This window comes from Lissotriton helveticus, chromosome 1_1 (genome assembly GCF_964261635.1).
Source record: "Lissotriton helveticus chromosome 1_1, aLisHel1.1, whole genome shotgun sequence".
NCBI classification, from domain to species: Eukaryota; Metazoa; Chordata; class Amphibia; order Caudata; family Salamandridae; genus Lissotriton; species Lissotriton helveticus.
In genome coordinates, this window is record NC_136057.1 from 1,735,592,490 (window position 1) to 1,735,608,481 (window position 15,992).

General features: G+C 43.9%; 1 protein-coding gene across 2 annotated transcripts in view; it reads left to right on the top strand.

The window, feature by feature from the left end:
* The window catches only part of LOC144774269 (uncharacterized), a 592,191-nt gene that overhangs the window by 325,871 nt on the left and 250,328 nt on the right, over positions 1-15,992 (top strand). The window lies entirely within an intron of this gene.

The following is a 15,992-nucleotide window of genomic DNA, read 5'->3' on the forward strand; positions in this document are numbered from 1 at the left end:
AGCGGGCTAAGGATGATGAGGAAGAACTGGACAATTCCCCTAAGGGAAAGCACATCCAGGGCAAGGTGTTTTCGGACATGCTGGTGCATATTCGAGAGGTGCTTGGATTTGACCCTAAATCCCTGACTGAAGATGGGTTTTACGCACATTATAGTTCCTTCGTGGTGGATGACCTCCCCTTCCATGATGTCCTGAAGGATATCTTCACGAAAGAGTGGCTGGAGGTGGATAAGCAGGGTATTCCGCGATTCCTGGGGAAGCGATATCGCCTGGCGGACTTTGATTCCCAGTTTCCTGTGACTCCGAAGGTTAATTCTCTTTTGTCTTCTATGGCTTCCTCCTCTTCCTCTTTATCTTCGGAGGAGGCTTCCCTGTTTGATCCGGTGGAGCGTAAGGTGGAATCTGCTCTCAAGCGTTCTAACGCCGCTTCTCACTTTGGGGTGCGTGCTAGCACTTATGCGGCCTATGCGTCACAGGTCCTGCTCAAGGATTTTGAGAGGCTGTTTGACTGTCTTTAGGATCATGGGGACCCTACTCCTGTGTTGGCTCAAATGGAGGTTTTGGCGCAATTCCTGTCAGATGTCACTTTTGATTCCTTGTGGGTCTCTGTGGACAAAGCCATGGCGTCTTGATTCTGCTCAGAAGTCTTTGGTCCATAAACTGCCTTTTGAGGATCCTCGTCTCTTTGGGGTGCCGTGACTTCGATGGTGCAGCGCTCTGCGGAGGAGAAGAAGTTGTTGAAGCCTTTTCAGCCTGCTCCTAAGAATAGGTCTTTTTTCAGGGGGTTTTGTCCTCTCAGCCCTTTCGTGGTCGGGCCCGTGGTCGGGGGGCCGCGTTCCATTATAAATCCCGGCCTCAGCAGCAACAGCAGCAGCAGCTGCCGCAGCCTCCCTCGGGTGCTGGACAAAAGTGACTATGCCGCTGTGGGGGCTCGTCTCCATTTGTTTCTGGACCGTTGGTCAGCTCTGATCTCCGATCAATGGATCTTGGATATCATCAGGTGTGGTTACCAGATTCCCTTCCGAGGCCCTCCCCCTCTGGATTGTCTTCTGGTTACCCCATTGTCAAGAGACCCCGTGCGGCGGTCTGCCATGTTGTCCGGCGTCACCATGTTGTTCCAGAAAGGGGCGGTGGTGCCGGTTCCAGTGGAGGAAGTGGGCCTGGGGTTCTATTCCCGTCTGTTTCTGGTTCCAAAGCCCGATGGTTCCTTCCACCCCATATTGAATCTCCGTTCCCTAAACAAGTTGGTGCGGTTGGATCATTTTCGGATGGTCACATTGCAGTCCGTCATTCCCTCATCCAGGAGGAGATTTTTGGGCTTCCCTGAACTTGGAGGACGCCTATTTTCACGTTCCGGTCCATCCTGCCAGTCAGCGGTTCCTGAGGTTTGTGGTCCAGGGGATGCATTTCCAGTTTCTGGTTCTGCTGTTTGGCCTCTCCACTGCTCCCAGGACTTTTACCAAGGTATTGGCTCCTGCTGTGGGGGTTTTGCAACATCAGGGTTCCTCCATGTTTCCCTATATTGATGATTGTTTGGTCTCTGCTTCCTCTTTCCCTCAGGCTCTTCTGGCGGTGGAGGCTATGTTGTCCCTGTTCCAGGAGCTGGGGTTCAAGGTGAATTTGGCTAAGTCTCATCTGGATCCTGTTCAGAGACTTCAGTTCATCGGGGTCTGTTCGACACCTCTCTGGGGGTGGTGTTTCTCCCTCCTGTTCGGATCCTTTCCTTACAGACTCTGCTGCGGGATCGGTTGAGTCATCCCTCTGCTCCAGCTCATGTTTGGTTGCGGATCCAGGGGTTGATGGCTGTGACCACTGCTGTGGTTCCTTGGGCTCGCCTCCATCTGAAGCCCTTGGTGACTCATCTGTTAGCTCGGTGGGACCCCTCCCGGGCAGATTACGAGACTCTGATTCCTCTATCTCCTGCTCTGATTCAGGACTTGGACTGGTGGCTTTGCACTCCCAACCTGGAGAAGGGGGTGCGGTTTTGTCTTCCTCCTCCCCTTTTGTTGACGACGGATGGCAGTCTCTGGGGTTGGGGGGCCACTTTGGGCTCCTTGGAAGCCAAGGGTCGGTGGTCTCAGGGGGACAGCACCCGTTCCCCGAACTGGCGGGAGTTGGTGGCTGTCTGGGAGGCGGTGCAGTTCTTTCAGGTTCCTCTCCTGGGGGCGAATCTGTTGGTTCGTACCGACAACCAGGTGGCTCGTTGTTACTTGAACCATCAGGGGGGGACCAGGTGCGTGTCTCTGAACATGTTGGCCTCCATGATTTGTGCTTGGGCGGAATCTCATCTGTTGGCCTTGAGGGCGGTGTAAATTCCGGGACGGTTGAATTTTCATGCGGGCGCTTTGAGCCGCGACCTTCCATCTTCTGTTCTGTACCATCTCTCTCTTCCTCTGTTCCTGTCCCTTTGCCTTTGGTTCGGGACTCCTTGGATCAATCTTTTTGCATCCCCTCACAACTCTCTCCTGCCCCAGTTTTGTTCGGAGGTGCTGTGTCCTCAGGCTTGGGCGGTGGATGCTCTTTCGATTCCCTGGACTTCGGGCCTTCTGTATGCATTCCCTCCCATTCCCCTCCTCCCGAGGGTGCTGCAGAAGATTCGGAGGGAGAAGGTTTCGGTCCTGTTGATTGCTCCTTTCTGGCTTCGCCGCATTTGGTTTCCTCTCCTGCTGATGCTGGCGGAGGGTCGGTTTGTCCGGCTTCCTTTGTGTCCGTCTCCTCTTCAGTTTCCACTCCTGTCTCTGCCTTGTCTTCGTCGTTTGCAGCTGACGGCTTGGCTCTTGAGCGGTTGACTTTGGAGTCTTTGGGTTGTTCATCGGTGGTGGCTCGTGACATCCAGTTGTCTCGCCACCCTTCGACCCTTAAGTGCTATGGCCACAATTGGGGTTCTTTTGTTTCTTGGTGTTCTTCTCATGGGGTGGATCCTGTACTGGGGGTTCCTACTTCTGTGTTGGAGTTTCTCCGGGATGGTTTTTTGAAAGGCCTTTCCCCTTCCACGTTGTCTGCTCAGTGGGCAGCGGTTCGTTCTTGTCGGGGTCCTGGGGCCTCCTTGGAGGGTGTTGCCCCTTTGGTTGGTCGGCTTCTTCGGAGCTTTCGGCTTCGTCAGCCGGTTTCTCCTGTTCCCATTCCTTCTTGGGATTTGCCTATTGTTTTGCGTGGTCTGCAGTTGCCCCCTTTTGAGCCTTTGATGGAGGCGGATTTGTTGTGGCTGTCCGCTAAGGTGGCTTTCCTGTTGGCTATTACCTCCACTCGCAGGTTGGGTGAGTTGGGTGCCTTGCTCGTTTCGTTTCCCTATTTGCAGATGCTCCCGGATCGGGTCGTTTTGCGGCTTGATCCGGCTTTTATGCCTAAGGTTTCTTCGAGTTTTCATTTGCAGCAGGAGGTGATTCTTCCTGATTTGCCTGCTGAGGGGGATTTCCTTGTTCCCCCTTCTTTGGGTGTTCGCAGGGCTCTCCAGATTTACGTCCAACGTTCCCTGGGGTTCCGGAGTTCTCCTGCCCTGTTTGTCTCCTGTGGGGGTGTGGCTAAAGGGAAGAAGGTTTCCACTTCCATGATCAGTCGGTGGGTCCATTTGGCGGTCTGTCAATCTTACAAGTCTTTGGATTTGCCTCCTCCAACTCTTGTACAGGGTCGGTCGATGCGTTCTCTCTCTGCTTCCTGGGCTGAGGCGGCGGGGGTCTCTATCCAGGAGATTTGTAGGGCAGCCACCTGGCAGTCTCATCACACATTTGTGCGACATTATCGGCTTGATGTTTTACATGCCTCTGCTGACAGTTTTTCTGTTGGCGTCTTGAACGCTGTTGTTCATTGATCTTGTATTGATTAAAGTTTTGTACTCTGCATGGATCCCTGGTGTCCTGCGTGTTTTCTATATTGGTTCTCTGCTTGTGAGTTCCTCACGTTGTTAGGACTGGGACGGGGAGGACCCATGAGGGGGTAATGTCTTATTACTTACCGTTAATCTTCATTACCCCGATTAGAGTCCTCCCCGTCCCAGTCCTCTTCCCTCCCACCCTCCCACCCTCCCGCTGTGTTTGTGTCGGAGTCTTGTTGATAACAGGCATGGCGGTAGGTGGGCGGGGCTTATGTACTATGGAAATACTGGCGTTGTGATTGGCTGAGTGGAGGCAGGACTGCCTCACGTTGTTAGGACTGGGACGGGGAGGACCCTAATCGGGGTAATGAAGATTACCGGTAGGTAATAAAACAGTTTGCAGCTGCAAGATTCCCTATATTTGAAGGGGGCCCCTCGGCTTCACACTGAAGAGAGTGCTGAAGCACAGGCCTGAGTAAAGCATCAGTTCTGTTTAGCTTCAGCCTTTTTTTGGGCAGGTAGCTGTGTTCTGAAAGGTCTCCAAACAAAAAAGAAACAATTGCAATTTATAGCTTTTGTTTCTTTCTGGTGTACAGAGGCCTGGAATGAGAGGCACCCCAGGATTTATCAGTGAATCTGAGCACTGGGGTGGAGAAAGAAACAGTGGTCAGAGCAGCAAAGAAAAAGGTCAGAGGGAAGTTCAAAGGAAGAAGCAATGCTGAGAGGGAGAGACAGGTGATAGAACTCTGTGTGTAAATGTCTGTGCGCACAAAGGGGCTTACCCCGCCCACCCCTCCCTTGCAGGAGGCCCAGGGACCCCTCAGCCATGCACCTTGCTTGTCCTGATATTCAGCAGACAGCAACTTGCTCTTTTCTTTGTGCAGAGTGCAATAAGTTGACACTGCCCCGAAGAAATGTAAGTAACACTTTATTGTTACATTTTAGGAAGCCACTGATTCCACAGGAAGCCAGGCCAGGGGTTTTGTAATTGCAGGAGAGGGTGGAGGGGTCTTGCAGAAGGCCGGGATGGATGACTAAAGCAGGATTCAGTAATTGTCTGTGGACTCTCCCACATCCAGCCTGCAGCCTCAGTAAGAGTCACAAATTTGCTAGCATTCGCGACAAGAATTTTCAATTCTATTAAGGACACGGAGGCGAGGATTATGCTTCTCAATCTTTACTGCATTAAACACAGCAGCCAATTAAAATGAATATTTTCACAAAAAACAGTAAACAAACTTCATTTCCCATGAGTACACATGAGTATAGGCACGCCCCCATAGTCCATAAGAACCCCTTGCGTGCTCCCATCATCCTCTTTCTTTGAGGCGAAACAAGTCCAACAAAACTTGAACAATCACAACTCCTCCAACGTGGAAGAACATCTTCAGGTTAACATCCTGACATCCGGCGTCGATCAATCCGACTTCTTATCAGATCCTGCAATAAAGGAAATAACACCACCGTAATCACTGAATAATTGGGTGGGCAAGCTTAATACATACTGTACACTAAGCCGGGTGGGACAGGCGACGGCGTTTTCCCCAATCTGGTGAGAGATAGAGCGCACTTGGTCACCCAGTTGTTTGCAGTACTCTAGTACCAAATCATCAGAAATGCTTATCCGTTTGTGTCCTGGTACCCATGCTTGTCTCGTTACTCTTCCCATCCGGATCTCATGGGGACTCATGGGGGATACTTCGGATTCCCATCAAGACAAGAGGTAAAGCCTCGATCCAGTTCATGCCAGTAGATTCACACATCTTCCCTAATCTCGACTTGATAGTGCCATTTATTTGTTCCACCACTCCGGAAGCCTCTGGACGATATGCACAGTGCAGTTTTTGTGTGATTTTGAATGCTTCACAGATCTGACCAATTATTTCATTCTGAAAATGCCCCCCTCTGTCAGATTCAATTGTGACTGGGACCCCGTACCTAGGTATTAGTTCTCGCAGTAACAACTTGGCTACAGTGATGGCATCATTCTTCTTGGCCGGGTAAGCCTCTACCCACTTTGAAAATAGGCAAACAATGACAAGGACATATCTCATTCCTCTACACAGGGGTAACTGAATGAAGTCAATCTGTAATCTTGCAAATGACCTCCTGATTTCCCAATTTTTCCTATCTCAACTACTGTTTTCTTCCCAGCATTGTATTGATGACATGTCAGGCACCTCTGGCAGAGTAAAACGGAAAACTGGTAACCAAGCAATAAAGGGCGCTCAATTTATCTTCAGGAAATTACACTGAAATGTAAGTCATTGGTGCAGCTAGGTGGGAAAAGGGTGGTTACCAGACAACCCTCAAGTCACACAAGTGTGTGAAATTGAGTTTAAAAATGGAGGATCCCACCTGCGCTCCTAAATATCAATACACCTAATCCACCAAATGTATACTGATCAAAAAAATCACAGTATAAAGAAACAATTATGCTGTATTAATTAACCATATTATTTGTGTCGTGATCAAATAGACACTGGTCACTGGGTACAGTAAACATTCCTCTGATCCTGGTGTGAAATTTCCAATTGTACATCAGAGAACATCCAAATATTGTCCACAAAATAATGTCCACAAAATACTCTTAGATCGTTGAGTACTTCTTTTATTCCTGAATTGTGTTCCTACGATGTCAATAGATCCAATTCACAGCCAATAAATCCAATTCACAGCCAACACGTGTTTCGTCTGGGTTATCAATTCAGCCAATGACTTCATCAGGGCTGTATTAAAACATCAAATAAGAATATTTCAGCAATCAAAATCTTCGATAAAGAAATTTCTCAAGGAACTAGAGTAAGTAAAGTAAAGAAAGTAGACTCCAGTGATACTGAGGAATGGAAAATAAAGTTTCTACGCCACCAGGGTTACATAGTCACCATAGTGCATACCCATAATATCCAAAATGCAATTTCAATATCACAAAATTCACCTTGATAAAAACTTAGTCCTATTAAAGAAGATTATCTGGTCATCTTCACGTCGTACGATATATTCATTATCTATAGACAAGTTAACATAGACATTATATTGGTAAATGATATAGTCGCAATATGCAATCCTAGTATCAGCACCACATTATGTCCAATTCCATAACCCATATCATATGGGATGCAGTCATCTAAAGTAAAATAAAGGTCTCTGAACTCACCAATTACTAACTTCACCATCAAGTCCCAAAGGGTTGTCAAATTTATAGATTTATTCGAAATTACCAACTGAAGGAAGGTTTATTAATATCTACAATAAGAAATTAAAGTAATCAATAATGAGGTTTAGTATGTAATAAGGATTCACAAATAATGTTTCCTCAAACATCTACTTCCTACCTATTTATTTTAATAAGTATTCACAACACTCAGTGCAATGAATATATGTATTATCGCAGGTTCCCAAATTAGTCCTAGGCACCCTGAAAGTAAATAAAGAGTAACTAGTAATCCAAAGTCACCGAGTATAGGATACATTGTATATGTGCATAGTACTAGAATTTATTCGACTCACCCACTTTCCGTATGTAATCAATATCTCCATCTATTTGAACATCGGAAATCACGATTGAAAAAGAAAAAGAAGAAATACCGTACATTAGTACGTGTATAAAGTGTAAAACAATAGGTTTAAGTAATTTAATGAAGGGTCCTCACTCACCCGTTCTGTATGTAGTCTCGTCTATATCAAAATCCGGCGTGTTGCGCCGTCGCCATATTGGAATGGCTTTTTATACCTAAAATTAACTTCAGGGTTCGGTACTTGGGTTACTCGATAGAAGTTAACGCTATAAAAAATATTTTATTTGAAATCTGTTTATTTTCTCATGGTCTTCAAATATATTGACTATTAGATGTGAATAATACTCTAGACTTAAAAATATACGTTGCGTTAGCGATTGGTCTAATACCCCAACACGAAGCGGTCCCTATAGGTTTAGTAAACTAAACAGCTGGCTGATATTGCAATAGAGGAGGTTCTTTTTTCTTAAAATTCCTTTTCGTATTTATTGTTGCAGATAACGGACCAGTATGAGCTTTGTTGAAGTAAATGATTAGTTACGGTTAAAATGTTAACTTTAAAACGATAATGTGCATACTACAAATATGGCGCCCACGGCTCAAGGTATAAAAAGCCATACCAATATGGCGACGGCGCAACACGCCGGATTTTGATATAGACGAGACTACATACAGAACGGGTGAGTGAGTACCCTTCATTAAATTACTTAAACCTATTGTTTTACACTTTATACACGTACTAATGTACGGTATTTCTTCTTTTTCTTTTTCAATCGTGATTTCCGATGTTCAAATAGATGGAGATATTGATTACATACGGAAAGTGGGTGAGTCGAATAAATTCTAGTACTATGCACATATACAATGTATCCTATACTCGGTGACTTTGGATTACTAGTTACTCTTTATTTACTTTCAGGGTGCCTAGGACTAATTTGGGAACCTGCGATAATACATATATTCATTGCACTGAGTGTTGTGAATACTTATTAAAATAAATAGGTAAGAAGTAGATGTTTGAGGAAACATTATTTGTGATTCCTTATTACATACTAAACCTCATTATTGATTACTTTAATTTCTTATTGTAGATATTAATAAACCTTCCTTCAGTTGGTAATTTCGAATAAATCTATAAATTTGACAACCCTTTGGGACTTGATGGTGAAGTTAGTAATTGGTGAGTTCAGAGACCTTTATTTTACTTTAGATGACTGCATCCCATATGATATGGGTTATGGAATTGGACATAATGTGGTGCCGATACTAGGATTGGATATTGCGACTATATCATTTACCAATATAATGTCTATGTTAACTTGTCTATAGATAACGAATATATCGTACGACGTGAAGATGACCAGATAATCTTCTTTAATAGGACTAAGTTTTTATCAAGGTGAATTTTGTGATATTGAAATTGCATTTTGGATATTATGGGTATGCACTATGGTGACTATGTAACCCTGGTGGCGTAGAAACTTTATTTTCCATTCCTCAGTATCACTGGAGTCTACTTTCTTTACTTTACTTACTCTAGTTGCTTGAGAAATTTCTATATCGAAGATTTTGATTGCTGAAATATTCTTATTTGATGTTTTAATACAGCCCTGATGAAGTCATTGGCTGAATTGATAAGCCAGACGAAACATGTGTTGGCTGTGAATTGGATATATTGGCTGTGAATTGGATTTATTGACATCGTATGAACACAATTCAGGAATAAAAGAAGTACTCTACGATCTAAGAGTATTTTGTGGACATTATTTTGTGGACAATATTTGGATGTTCTCTGATGTACAATTGGAAATCTCACACCAGGATCAGAGGAATGTTTACTGTACCCAGTGACCAGTGTCTATTTGATCACGACACAAATAATATGGTTAATTAATACAGCATAATTGTTTCTTTATACGGTGATTTTTTTTATCAGTATACATTTGGTGAATTAGGTGTATTGATATTTAGGAGCGCAGGTGGGATCCTCCATTTTTAACCTCTGGCAGAGTGACTCTGCTACTTTCCTGAACTTCGGATTGAACCATGTTTGCTTAAAAACACGAACCATGGCATCCCTACCAATGTGTGTATTTCCATGTATTAATCTGGCCATAGGAGCAAGCAAACTGTTAGGCAACACAGGCATACCATCAGGGCAAACTATAACACCATCCTCGCTTCTTGGTTGACAACCAAGCTTTCTCCATTTTCCCTTTTCCTTTGGTCCTGCAGCACCTTGCAACTCTCTCAATTCCTCCCATGTGGGCACATCTTCAAACACCATAAGTTGGCAGCTGCTTCCATGCCCCACCAATTTTATATTGACTGACATTTGATGTCTTGCAAAATGTTGGGCTAGTTGGTCAGCATATTTATTACCTACTGTCACATCGTCATTGCCAGATTTGTGAGCAGCACATTTGACCACTGCCAATTCCTTTGGTAACTGGATTGCTTCCAGTAATTCCTGTACCACCTTTCCATTTCTGATAGGAGTACCTGAAGAAGTCAGGAACTCTCTTTGTAGCCACAATTGGCTGAAGTCATGCACAACTCCGTAACCATACTGACTGTCAGTGTATACGGTTACTCTTTTGTTTTTCCCAATTGTACAGGCTCTTGCCAATGCAATCAATTTGGCTACTTGTCTAGACTTTATTCCAAATAGATAAGATGCTTCTATAGCACGTGATACTGTGACTACAGCGTAGGCAGCACTTAGGCCTCCATTCTCATGTCTCGAACATGAAACATCTACAAACAGCTCATAATCTTCTACAGGCAAGGGCATCTCTCTGATATCTGGACGTGGTTTGGTACTAAACTCGGTCAGGTCAATGCAGTCATGCTCGACCTCTCCCTTTGCTTCTGCAATCAATGTCTCTGGTAATAGGGTAGCTGGATTCAATATGTTACATCGAGTAATGTTTACATTTGCAGCACCTACAAGAATCCTCTCATATTTAGTCAGCCGACTAGGGGTGAGATACTGGGTTTTAGTTCTGGTCAGTAAAATTACAACTGCATGTGGAACATATACAGTTACAGGATGTCCCATAACGATGGATTCGCTCTGTTCAAGACTCATGCAAGTTGCAGCTACTGCTTTCAGACATCCAGGTAATCCAGCAGCCACTGGATCCATGGTAGTAGAAAAATATGCTACTGGACGTCTAGTCAAGCCATGCTCTTGAGTTAGGACTGATAGTGCACAATTGTCTCTTGTATCACAAAACAGTGCAAATTCTTTCGAATAATCAGGCATTCCTAAAGCGGGAGCTGTACACAGACATTCCCACAATTTAGTAAATGCCATCAGGCTCTTCTCGTCCCATTCCACTGGGTCTTTAGCTCCTTTCCTTGTCATTTTTATCAATGGTTTTGCTAGGACTGCAAATCCCACAATCCATTGCCTGCAGTATCCTACAACTCCAAGGAACATTCTGATTTCTTTCTGAGTACTAGGTAACTGCATGTTTCGAATTATCCTAATTCTTGATGAAGTAACTTTCCTGATACCCTTCTCTATCTGGTGCCCCAGATATTTTACTGAATTGGTACAGAACTGTAGTTTGTCAGATGATACTTTGGGTCCTCCTTCACCTAGATGATTCAGCAAGGCAATGGTGTCATCAACACAGTCTTTCTGACTCTTAGACGCCACCAAGAGGTCGTCTATATATTGCACCAAAACTGAGTTTCCAGGTAAGACTAAGGATTCAAGGCACTTTTTCAGAATCTGATTAAAGATTGAGGGGCTTTCTGTATACCCCTGAGGGACGCGATTCCAAACGAACACGTGACTGTCGAATTCAAATGAGAAAAGAAATTTGCTGTCTGGGTGCAATGGGATCGAGAAGAATGCATGACACAAGTCAATTACAGTAAACCACTCAGCATTCCAGGGAATCTGATACAGGATCACTGCTGGATTCGGAACAATAGGACAGCAAGGAACAACAATTTTGTTTACCTTTCTCAGGTCTTGCACTACCCTGTACTTACCACTAGGTTTCTTGATGCCAATTATCGGTGATTTACATGGGCTACTCAACACTTCTTGTATAATATTTGCCTCTAGCAATCTCTTTATTTCAATGGCAACTCCTGCTTTCACTTCTGCACTCATTTTGTATGGCTTAGTATTTGGGTAAACTGCATTTTCCTTGAGGGCTATTTTGATCGGGTCAACATTTGCCATTAATCCTACATCCTTTCCAGTAAAGTCCCATACTTCTGGTTTCAGGGTCTGTTGGAGTTCTTCAGGTAAGTCTTGTATTGTCAGTCGTTTAATTTCTGAGTCAGGTCTTATTAGCATTAATTTGTATATTCCATCTTCGTCTGGGGTTTGAATTTCGACGCCCTTTGGTGTGCAAAAGATGGTGCAGTTCATTTTACACAACAAATCACGTCCCAATAGGTTTACAGGACTGGTATCACAGACAACAAATCTGTGCATTTCCTTGAAATTCCCTATGGTAATCTCCATGGGCTCGGTAACTGGGGTACTAATCAATTGATTAGATACACCCACTACTTGGATCACTTCTCCCGAGAGGGGTAGGTTTGCAACGTATGCTGTTCTTACAGTAGATCGGGCAGCCCCAGTGTCCAACGGAAAGGTGACATCATTACCTTCAACCTTTCCTTCAATGTATGGCCCTGACTGGTCTACCGGCAAAGAGGCGCCAAGCACGCACTCTTTGTCCTCCCCCCTCAGGCACCGTCAGTAAGGTTCATCACAGAGGAAGGTGTCATTCAACAAAAATTGTGAAGTTGCTGCATTTCTATCCTCCTTTCCTCCCCAAATTTCTATGTCTTCACCCTGCTGTGCCTTTCCCTTAAAATTCGGTCTAGGTGCTCGAGGCAACTGACTCGATTTTACCTGTTGCTGGGTCTTTCTTGGTTTTTCATTCTGCGTCTGTGGATTTAAATCAGTGGTTTGGGGGTTATTATTCTGCGCATATGGACACTCGACTCTCCAGTGCCCTATCTGTCCGCACCCGTGACAGGGAAATTTCTTTTTGGCTTCTTCTCGACTCATTTTTACTTTGGGCTTCCCTCCACCCCCAGATCCTTGGTTTTGGGTATTATTATTATTCGCTTTACTTAACTGCTTTTCTTGTTGCTCAGCTAATTTTACTTGAGCCCACATGACTTTCTCTTTTAAGGCTTTTTGCTTTTCAGCCATCTCGTCTTCACAGTATTTTGCGTAGCGCAAAACCTCATCAATCTTTTTTGACTGCCAACAGATTTTATTGTCTTTGATCCATTGACAAATTTCAGGTCTTAAACCGTTTACGAACCTGTAAATGAAGTGGGTCATATCCTTCATTTCAATGTTTTCTATGCCGCTGTACGTTTTGAACACCTGTAACAATCTTTCATAATAGGAATGCACAGTTTCGTCTCTATCCTGGGTAGTTCTATCTATTCGGGTCCAATCTGTCTCTTTTGCAGGCACTTTTCCCTTCAGATGCAATATTACCTGATTGAATTTTTTCATTACGTCATCAGAAGGAGCCCCTGTGAGCGGGTCCCTTGGGAATTCTTTGCTAGGCCAATCAACAGCAATTTTACATTCTGTCCATAAATCTACGGGGACTACGATATCGAAAAACCCATCCAAGTCTTTCCACAGGCATTTTTGGACTTTCATAAACCTCTCTACCTGTCTGTACCACTCTCCGGGCTTTTCTCATAATTTCGGGAAATCATTGGTAAAGGACACAATATCCTGTCTTGACCATGGAACGTGCACATACTTTCCACCTGGCACCTCTCGCATGGGATATAACTGTTCTGTTTTGTCAGCTTCTTTTAGAACATACTCAGAAGTCACCTGTTTTGACCTAACCTCTTCCTTCTTCTTTGCCCACCTGGCTTTCCACTTTTCGAGTTCTCCCCATTTTTGCAACACGTTCAACAACTCTTTGATCTGTACCTTCTTTCCTGACACATTCATATTTTCCAGATCTTTGTCTGAGAACACTGCTCTGTAGGGTTTCTGTAATGGCTTTGATTTCGAAATATCTATTCCCATACTAGCTGCAGTGTCTGTTAATTTCTCATGAAACACTCTGGTATTACGGGTAAGACTCTTACAGATAAACAGCAGTTCTTCTTCAGAAAAGGTATTTAGTCTGTCCAACCCCACATTTCCAGCCATCAGTTCTTCCATTTCTATTCTCAATTTGTAAATATCTAATGGTTTTGGCGAAGAATTTGGTTTCTCTAATTCTCGACTCCATCTCTCGATTTCTTCAGAAGTCACTACAGTGGCACGTTTAGTACCAGAAGCGGACTCAATTTGCACTTCTCCTGAACTGACACGAGTGTTCCTTCTCTGCGAACCCCTTTCCAGCTCTCTCACTGGCAAATCCATCAAGGAAATTACAGATTCGCATTCGCTTGCCTGATCATCTACAATTAAGGGCTCTTTTCTTGGCTGTACTATAGCCGGGGTAATAATCGGTGTCTTAGGACACCCCTGTTTATCACCATACAGAGGAACGACTGGTCCAATAGTTACTGGGATGGTCAGGGCTTCAGGACTGGTATTTAGCTGGGAGATTTTCTGAATTAATTCTGTTCTCTGTTTAATTAATGCCTCTTGCTCTCTCTCCTGTAATATTCTTTCCAGGCTTACTTCAGGTATTATTTGCGGGGTCAGGGTTGGGGCAGTGGGATGCGTCATACTTGGTCCCTCACCATAATTAGGTTGCATGAACGGATTTCCTGTACTAAAAGGTCTCGGCATCTCCTGATAAGGAGGTATTTGACAGCTGTCTCTTACATTTACAGGTCTAGACCCTTCCGGGTAAGGAGGTCTCAGGCAAACATCCCCTACACTAGAGGATCGGGACCCTTCATTATAAGGAGGTGGATTTTTCATGAACAAATCATCCAGTAAATCGTCATCTGAATCCCCTCCGGTCATCGGATGCTTAGTCTTTTCGGTCCTTTTTCCTCCCATGGGATCTTCTAGGGCCATCATAGGGTACAGTCCTTCTACTATCATATTCTGCCTCCATTGTTTCATTTTCTTCTCTCTTGTTTCTTGTTTTAGTTTTGGATACCATTTTGTTAAACCTTTGTCCAGTCTAGGTTTGTCTCGCTCAAAAGCCTCTATCTCCCACTCTTCTAAGGCTTCATATTGCGTTAATCTGGGTCTGGGATGCAAATCATTCATTCGGGTTCTCAGATTGAATAGAATTCTGCCATTAAATGTACCTTCTAACGGGAAAGCCCAAATCCCGTAATTCTTCGTATATTCCACCCAATTTTCCAACCATACACAAGAATGGTACCCTTTATCGAACATCATGAAAGATGTGGGAGTATTAGGTGGCGAAATGACAACTCCTTCTCTAGTTTTGAACGGCTTGTCCTTTTTGAAATAATTCTTTACTTTATTTACAAGTGACAATTTTCTCTTATTTCCGTACATTATACTGGTGTTATGACCTTTCCACTGATCGTTCTCAAACCCTAAATGTCTTGGATCAGGTCTAGTCTCTGGCCTATACGTATGCCACATACAATTTCCTGAAAGCGACTTTGTTTACAAAATCTCTTCCAGTCCAAATGCGTCTTTTATTTTCATGCAACCAATAAACTGCACGAATTCAAAATAATTTCGACCAATGGGAGCGCGGCCTTTTCCGTGAGTCAAGTTTTCACGCTTCGGCGATCACCCCTCCTTTACAATACTAGCTCCGCTACACACCCGCTGTTTCTACCAATCCCAGCGCGGCACAGAGTGACGTCAGAGCAGCTCCGCAACTGACTCCCTCCTTTACAAGGTAACGGAAACTTTATTTCTTTCTTAAAGTGCAAGTGCGTTATTTAATTTACAACGTAAAAACTTTCGCCACTGTACTCGAGTGTCTAGACAGGAAAGATTTGTTTTACTGCAAGTAAACTACTTCCATTTACTTTTCAAATACTACCAGTAGATCTCTTCTGCCTACCCTTCACTCAAGCATTAGAGAACCTGCTACTTCTTTGACTCATCCACTTCTTTCCGGGATATATACTAAGTCTAAAGTTTCACTAGTGAACTCTTTTGCTATCAATCAAGCTTAGACGAACCTGCTACTCCTTCCATGTGACCCTTACTAGGTTATATCACAATAGAAGTTTTGCCAGCGAACTCTTTGCTACCATTTATTCAATCATGCATTCAGAAAACCCTAATTAGTGCTTCCAGTTTTACCTAACCTGCACCAATTTTCCTCTAGCCAGTGACCTCAAAGCGAATTGGATTCTCCTCACCACTCGCTATTCAATTCCCCGGGGATTCCAGACAACATATAACAATTACTAACAAGTTGTGTTAGAACATAAATCAATATACCAGCAAGAAACACAGTTTAAAACATTTCATAATTTTCAAAGCAATAAAACATTTGCAATTGCGTTTAGCAGCAAAATTTTCACAATTATCAGCAATAACTTTTTAGCAGCATCTAACCTTCCTGCCTATCTTAACTAGTCCTACCTAACTTTAACTAGTCCCTAGAACCATCTTTTCTTCAACTAGTCCCTAACCATCCTCTGCTACCAAAAACTGATGGGGGGGTCATTTCTTCTGGTAGTTTCTCAATGCAAAAACCCTCATGCTACCTCTAATTTACCGCTCAAAAGGTGTTGGGCCC